Source organism: Frieseomelitta varia, unplaced genomic scaffold (genome assembly GCF_011392965.1).
Source record: "Frieseomelitta varia isolate USP_RPSP 00005682 unplaced genomic scaffold, Fvar_1.2 scaffold_950, whole genome shotgun sequence".
NCBI classification, from domain to species: domain Eukaryota; kingdom Metazoa; phylum Arthropoda; class Insecta; order Hymenoptera; family Apidae; genus Frieseomelitta; species Frieseomelitta varia.
This window is the reverse complement of record NW_025110757.1, coordinates 165,747-175,497: the sequence shown is the minus strand read 5'-3', so window position 1 is coordinate 175,497 and position 9,751 is coordinate 165,747.

Sequence of the window (9,751 nt, the reverse complement as noted above, 5' to 3'; positions counted from 1 at the left end):
TATGTATTGAACTGCAAAGAATATATGGCCCTAATATGCTGTATGCTCGTGATTAATTTGAATAAAGTCTTAACATTCATCTACAAACTTTCATGAAAGCTTTTGCTGATTTTCTTCTAACATTAGCTTGTCAACTATTTCTTCGATTATTTGCGTTTAGCCACTCGTACGTCCAATGCATAATATTGATGATGACCATTCATTGTCTTTATTTCTTACCTCTTGAAAGTAGAATGTTAAATCTTATTTTCGCTCACAAATTACTTAACGACATTGCAAATAATTCCGAAGTCTTAGTTCAGTTTAATTTATAGGCAATGCGTTCTTCCTACTATCTCATTTGCGTTTTCTATCGAAGTGTTTTATGCAAATATTTTGTACGCTCCAAACATTTTCCTATTGTTTTTTCTCATTATATCACTTCTGCGTCATTCTATATATTAAATTTTATTTTATTCAGTATATATTTAAAGATGTATGAATTCCTAAGTTTTCGTTTCTTTGGTATATGAGCGTACAGAATCTATTAAGAAGTAAATATTATAGAACTCTCTACTAGCATAATTATATTAATTATATGAGGTTTATCATTAATGTTAATATGTATTACGGTATCTATTGTCAGTAATATTAGTATGTATTATGAGTTAGGCTTTTAACGTAATTTCTGTTCTCTCTAGATGCTTACTCATGTTTTCGCTATTGTATCAAAGAACTTATTGTTAGCGTAAATATATAAATAAAAATAAAATGAAATAAAATATACAGGGTGGTACAATAATTGTTAAAAAATTTAATTCGTTTGTATTTTAATTCTTCATAAAACAGTAGTGTCAAGAAATTGAAAGAAAATTGAAACATGGAAAATCTACGTATTTTCTTTGAGCTTTAGTATAATTTTTTAAAAATTTTGGTCATAGTTTTTGATTACATGTTCGTCAATACTCATCGACATTCATGAAAAATCGTTGAAATAACTGAATTTCAATTCTTATAGTAGTCTTCGGTAAGAATATATATACCACATAGTGTATGTATGGATATAAATAATAAGGAATAATGAAATAGGTAAAAGTAATATGAATAATCACACTTAAAAAATAAGAACAGTTATTTAAAAAAAAGTATACCTCTCCGATTTTTAATGAGAGTAAAATATATTGTCGAAAGTATGATTGTTAGTCACTTTTCCCAGCAATAGTCGAGGTGTTTGCAAAAATATACTGTTTGTTTTATATATTTACTGTTTTCAGCGCATCAGAACTCTATATTCATAAACAAGCTATAATAAATATGTTAGGAAGAAGTAAAAGTTGTCATGTCCGGAGCATTGTCGAGAGTGCGGATGTATGTGTGTGTGTAGGTGTGCGTGCGTCGTGTGGATCGGTGCGTCGTGACTCATTGTTTCGGCCTAGTAACGAGTGAGGCAGTTACGTCAGTATATTTCATAGCTATCGTAGAAAACATAGAGAGAGAGAGAGAGAGGCCGTGCCCTAATGTGTGTAAGAGTTAGAACGAATCCTCGTGGATATACACATATACTCATTCGTTTCTTATTTTGTGTCGTAATCTATAAAATATATCTGATCTAAAATACATTTGTGAATTTAGTATTATTTTTTTCTCCGCCCCTTATTTTTTCTAACAAAATATAATGTAATAATATTTAAAATAATTCTTAAAATATAATTATAATAATATGATATAATATTATATTTGTTATAGCTTGTTTGTGAATATAGAGTGAATGTATAGTTTGTGAATATATATGATTATCATATTTCTGCAATAAATACATAATGTTTGTTGATAGAGAAGAAGATATTATAGCTCTCTGCTGATAGTTTGATTCCATTGTAATTTTTATATTTATAATAAAATTAAGAAACAATTGCTCAACAAATAATTGATATATTCAGTGTCTATGATGTTCTCGTAGAGTACAGTAGTTGTATATTAAGGTATATCTGACAAAACATTTAAAAAATTGCAATATAATCAAAGTTCCTTTAATATTCATTAATATTAAGAAAATTAAAATACTCTCTTAGATCATATTTTATTGTTTAAAACAAGTTTATAAATTCTAGAAGTCTTGTACTAAATATATTAAGATACAACTTTTTAATATTCTTTATATTATTTAATATTTATATATTTTAAATGCAAACTTTAATATTTTCTAAATAATTTTTTAAATAATAATAAATTTTTTAACCCTTTATAGATTATTAGTGAGTATATTTATCAGCTGTTGCGTTGGTCTATATTACATAGAGCATATATTATAAGCAACTCATTAGTTTTATTTATGTCATTATGGCTGAATATACTTATAACTGAATAAAACAAACAAAAACAAAAAAATGCCATTTATAAGCCTGAACTTCGAGCTTTCTTACTTATTATTAGTATTAGCTCAAAATTCAATGTATCCGCGCAGATGTAAGAAACTGCAGAATTTTCCGGATGGCCAAAAATATGTACAATATATGATATGTATTTTTACAAAAAAAACATTGCTTAACATATTGTATAATATGTATAATATATTTTATAATATATATTGTATAATGTATTGTATAACATATATTCATTATATACTAGTACAATATCGTATTTCAATTTTCTTCCAATTGTCTAGCAGTACTGCTCTACAAAAGGTTAAAGTTTCTACAATTATTTACGTGTATTAATATATGTATATAGATCTTGCATGATAGAAGATAACATGACTCCCAAAAATAAGAACTCTAAATTAAAAGTGTGTACTATGAGCTTAAAAACTTATTTTCTGGTATTTGACATCAACATTCCTTACGGAGCTGTTCATAATACCAATGTAATATACTGAAAATTGAAAAAAAGACAGAGTAAAAATATAAGGACATCTAGTAGCAAAAAGTCATAAACACAATATAGTAGGGTGTCGGTGAAGTCACTTACTCACGAAATTTTTTTCCAGGTCTCAGTAATACCTATATATTTAATATACGAAATCGAAATTCATTCAAAACTCGAAAGTTACAGCCATCTCTATGAAATGATTCTAATGGAATATATAAAAACAATGAAATTGCATCGTTTTTGTTAAAGACATCACTTTTTTTACAAATCGATATAATATCTTGTTAAAGGTCTATCAATTTCAAAAAATTAGAACTGGCGTAATTATTTCTTGTTGAATCGAAATGGAATTCTGTCTAAACATATTTTATTTTATGTTAATTAACAGATTTATTATTAATGTATTATGTAATATATCCCATGAACGTATATTAAATAGCTATAAAACTATGGATGATTTTTATAATTTCATTCCCAGAATTGAAAATATTTCCAATTCTTCTTTTTTTTGCTTAATTTTACTTCAGAAAAGCATATTAATTATTATTTAATTGATTGATATTCGATGATATTTAATCATTATTTAATGTTAAAGTTATTTATTTATTGAAATATAATTAAAAATTTAAATTAAATATTGAAATATAATTAAAAAATAATCAAACATATGTGTCGATTTCGCACGGGAATTATCGATTAAGATATCATATGAAAAAATAATTATATAAGTTATAATTTTTCTAGTACACTTTTTTTCTATCTTTCACAATCTGCAAATTATAATATAAAATCAAAAATAACCACATCTTCAGTAATCAGTAATCAATTCAAATCTGTACATAAGGCGTCAAATCATTTATTTCATTTTACATTATATACACTATATACTTTAGTGTACGACACTATATACTTTTATGCATTACTGTATAATGTGGAATAGAATATTTGCAAGAAGATAGAAAATTTGCAATCTGTGTGTTTATTCATTTTCCACATAATGAAATGTCACAAATAATAATTATCAGGAAAAATTCATGCAACTGTTCCGTTAAAATTTAAATTGAATTTGTTGTATTTCATAAAAATATTATATTTTCAACATAATATATTCAATTCCATATTGGAACTATTGACAAATTTTCAATATTTCATTACATATTTACTTATAAAATTGTAAATACTGAACAAAAAATTCTATATTTCATCCTTCTATATATTCTGACTTTACATTTAGACACACACATATGCTCGAACATGTATTAATATACCATTAAGGCTGTGACAGCATATGTATAAAAGATTCTATAAATGAAAAGATAATAAATTTTATAAAACGGTTCAAATAAATTTAAGGAATGCAATGAAATGTAGGGTGAATTTGTTTCTTTGTCTTGGTTGCCAAAATGTAGTTAATACATTAATTACTTTATTTCTTAATTCAGTAAATACTATTTTACCAGCTGAACCAACATTATTGAAGATGAATAAAAATGAATAAAAATAACTTACCACCATACGATAAGAAAAGTTGCACGAGGATTTACATAATGTAAAAGTTAACCATTACAGAGTCCATTTACCACAAATTCTTGACTTCGATTTAGATCCTGAATAAAAATTTGCAAAGTTTTGAAAAAATTATGTCAAATTAAATATATTAAGTAAAAATATCAAAAATAAGTAATTTTAGAAGACCAAATAAGCATTTATGACAGAATAATATCAAACTGCATCTTTACTATATAAATATTGTAACCTATAATTAAATTAAAATGCAGTACAATAGAATGTTGCAGTCAAATGTTAATATTTAAATATCTTTGCTATTTATGATCTTATCAAAATCTTAGAAAAAATAAGAAATAAATACGAAACAGACTTGATTGTATTAATTTTACCTTTGCTTTCTAAATATAATTTCTCTTACTGTATGCTTATATCTAATTAAAAATTAATAAGGATAATGAAAATGTACTTACCATAATGTGTGTTTGAATACAAAATGAAATCCTTTTTGTTCAGAACAGTTCGATAGTCAGATTTCCGTTTCTTTATAAAATACATCTACAAAATTTAAATTCGACTGATGCTTTGTAAAGTAAGAACGAAGAAAAAAAATAATATAAAGATTTGATTAATAAAAGGAAACGACATAGAAATAATTTAAAGAAAAATGAAAAAGAAGTAGAAAGAAAAGCAAAGAAATGGAATGGTAGTTCTCGAATATGAAAAGTAAACTCTACAAGTAATACAGGTACGATATGATCCGTGTTTACAACCGAAAGTCACGGATAGAAATGCCGGAGCGAGAACAATAAACGGTCCAAGTAAACACTAGCGAAATTTCTCGAATGTCAAGGATCATTTTATACACCTAACCTACGTGACTAATTGTACACACGTTCTCATTGGCTGATTTGTACAATTGGCTGCTACGATGATTGGCGTTATTTTTAATATCAAAAAATTAAATAATTTAAGAATTAAAATTAAAAATTAAGAAACTAATAGATTAAAATAAAACAAATCTTATGCACTAAAACGTTTCCGACAACGCAAAAGATTAAATGTTACAGTGTTATGCATTTCAAATTATTTCAAATTATTAATAATTATTCAAATTGTTGCGTATTTCAAACAGTTTTAAAAAAAAAGTATATGACTTTAACAAGAAAGAACAAATAGCTTATAGTATAAATTAAACTTTACTAATAATTCATATATATTTGAATAATATTATATATGAATTTGCCATAACAATTATTAGAATATTATATTTGCTGAGGACATCTTGTGTTATTTCATGATCGATCACTTTCGTTTGATATAGATCTTTTTAATTAACCATGATTTTAAAATTTGAACAAAAAGAACACTATTTTAAGAATATTGAATTGCAGTTTCATAATCAATATTTAACAAGAAATACATATTTCTACGATGATTCTATTTATTAATAAAATGTAAATTTTTATGTTTCTTAACCTTTTCTTAATAATTTTTTAAAACTCGATTTATCTGTTGGTGTTAAATTGATACAATATAATAAAATTAATATTTATAATTTATAATGAAAAGATAAATAGTTAAATTTGCAAACCTTTTATTAACAGTAAACAGACTAAATTTCTACTTAATTAGATACGTACAATTTATTCTCTGGTATAAATGCACAATTATATGTTATAATTTTACACATTTTATTCACATTTTATTCATCACGTAAAAAAATTTATCCATTATTTGTCACAAAATATTTTAAACAATTAATTATATAATATACTAAAATATTCTGGCAACTTAGGCTTATGAAATTAAGCAAATTTGTCTACTGATGTATCAAATTGACAGAAAAACATTAATGTTTTAATGATAAAGATCTCTATACAAAATAATTCACATAACTCAGACAGCAGGTAATATCTTTGCTGGTTGAAATTAGAAAAAAACTTTTAGAGAAAAAAAATGAAGAGTTGAAAATAGACGACATACTATCGATCATATTTTCTTTGCAAATACAATAAGTACGTGTATTTTGCAGTTGCACTATTTTTCGAAATACAAAAGTATCATATGCATACATTGCATACATTGAATATTTTCATTATTCTCTACATAAAAAAGTATTCGGATTTTTAATGAAAATCCTGACCGAAAAAGCAATAACATTTTAATCTTAATTTCGTAAAACTCTCATTGTAAAAAACAAGGACAAGTACACAACGTACGATTGTTGTCTCAAGATTGTTGATTGTTTCCCTCATTTTTAATACGATAAGCATAGAATTAAAGCGTCTATAAAATTTAAATTAAAATATTTTTCAAATTCATCAATTTCTGTCTTTAAAAAAATTGTACAAATGTATTTATCGTTAAAATGAGAATGGATAGAACGTTGTATAATTCTTTTGCGCGAAGTTACAGAATTCTAAAAACCAATAATATTTCCATGATAATTTACTTTTCTGAAGTATTAGACGAACAATGACGTCCTCTATAACTTACTGCTTAGATTGAAAAAAAAATAAATACATACACCATACTTGAGGCATGACATATATCGGGTAGTCCCTTAATTACTGAAATATTTAATTTCATTTAAATAGTTTAACAAAAGAATATTTTAACTTTTTAACGGTGGAATTTTATTTCAAAAGTACATATTTGCTTGCGCAATTAAAATTAAGCGATGACGAGTATACTCATCAAACGTAGAGTAGATAGGCAGAGTAGAAATACAGGATTCAGCCGAATAACATGTAAAACCGAGCACAACGTGATTTCTTATGAAAAATTAAGAGAAAAATATACTTTAACGTTTTTTGACGTTTCGTTTTTGAGGAAATCGAATTTATCAACTATTGTGTACCAAGACAATTTTTAAAAAAATATATTCAAAGTTTAGTTTTTCTTAAATTCAAAGATTTTTTCGGAAAAACAAAAAAACTTTAAATAAAGAAATTTTATTCTACATTTTTTATTTATTTTTGCATATGAAATAACTTTCTGTTAATTATTTATTTTTGCCACGATTGTAATTAGCAGGATTCAAATAACTGGACTCGATTTTCATGGAAAACGAAACCTTAAATCAAAAAATTTTATTTTATATTTTTTTTTTATTTTTTCATTAAAAATCATTATTTTTACATACCATTTGGCCTTGCAGTTTATAATAATTTTGAATTCGTAAGAAAATAGCTTGATTATAGTTTTATTTGAATAGTTTGATTATAATTTTCAGTTTATCAAACACAAACAGGTTGAATTTGTGATTGAAATGCAAACTGTGAAATAACTGGACAATTTTTGCAAAAAATAGCATTAATTTCTTCCAATTTTAATATTCATTACATAATATTTTTATAAAAATGAAAAAAGTTATTGCTTGTTTCTTTATTGTAACAAAAAAAAAAATACATTTTTCATCTTTTACAATTTAATTTTTTTAATTTCAATTTTTATAACAGAAATGAATTTATTTTTTTGTATGACGGGTATACTCATCATTATTTTAAAAATTATCACTTCTTTATAACAAGTATATTCAAAAGGTTAAAATTAAAAGGTTAAAGACAAAGGTTATACAATAATGAATACACAATAATAAATGTTAGAAAATTAAAATTAAAGTATCTTTTATCATATAATTTTAATACTTTTTTAAAACATCTGAAAGAGTTAATGCATGCAAAAAGAAGATATATTTCTATTTAAAAATATAGTAAGCAATTACAAAGTGCGTTATTGCATTTGCGAAAAAAATATGATCGATCAGTATATAGTCAGTTTTGTATCTTTCTTCTTCCCCCAACGTTTGTTTTTAATTTCAATTGGAAAAGGAAATAGTTTATAATAGTTAGGTGGATCGAGATGTTGCCGAATCTGATTGATAATTTATTGAAAAAGAATTTATATTTCTTTCAAACTATTATAATATTCAAAATAGCAACTATTTGCAATGGAATAACTTATTGTTTCGAAACGGTGAAATTTTGCTCGATAAAATTGCATATAGCAAACAAAGGAATTAATAAAATTTCGGAATTGATAATTGGATATGGATTTTTATTTTACAACTTTACAAAATTGATATTCATATCCAACTCATACAATTCGTGTAATTTAATTAATTTTCATACAAATTAAACAATAAATAAACGCTTGAATCAAAGTTGAAAATCTGGCAACACTTTCACTCTAATCTCCTTAACATCCATAACGATCAACACCTGATGGTAGCCGAGAAAAAAACTATTGGTACTGAAATCTTGTTAGGTCAGGAATATTTGATATATCTCAAATGGACTTTTTGGACTGTACACTGCTGAACCGAGGTGGGTTGTACGTTGGTAGTGATCATGACGCGATTTCGATATTGTATCTATTTGACATGAATGTTACTAAGAGAATAATAAATTCTGATGCGCATTTTTTGCAGGGAAGAATTTATTATCGAGCTTGCTTCGTGTCTATATATAAAACGGAATAATCGACGATAAATATACGTTTATATATCGGATACATGTCTGCCACAGTTTCGTAAAACATATTTCGTATTTTTTACATTCTGTAAATACTACATGATTAATCATTATTATATGTCAATGTACATTAATAGCTGACTCTCTTACGGTGAGCGATATTTTATATAAGTTAACTCAAATAAAAAATAAAAATTGAAACATGTTTTGCCTGTATAATTTAGCCTGTAGTTTGTTTTTTAGTCTGCAAGGCGACAAGTAATCAATAATAATTCGTACAATCAATAATAATTCGCATGTACAGCAAAAAGTTGTTTAGAATATTGAAAACTATAATTACTCAAGAATTATCCAAATCGGTGATACAGTCGCTCATCGTTAAATTCATCCAAACTATTTTTGCTTATAACTTTTTAATAAATAGCAAACTTTTATTGCCTGCAATAGTACTGACTACAATATATTTCAAAATCATTTCATTCGGAGGGTGGTATCTTTTCATAAACATTTACCAATATTTAGTATGCATTTGAAGAAATAAAGAATCGAAATATTTTACTTAGTGCTTGTGCATTCAAATAAGGCGAGTATAATTTTGCATACAACAATAATATTGTAACTAATATAATAAAGTAAAATACGTTGTTAAAATTGTCAAAATATCTTTGAGTTTTCTTGAATTTAATAACTTGTATACAACATTGTATACAAACACGTTAGACGTTATACGTCGTTCGACAAATTTTAACTACAACTCCAATTTCATCAACTTTGATTCAAGCGTTTATTTATTGTTTAAAATTTGCCGTTTAATACAAACGGTAAATTTTTAAACTCGATTTCGAAGCATCAAATTGAAAAATAGTATTCTATATTTTTTCTTATTTTTTTCATGAAGAATGCTCGATGCACTCTAAAAT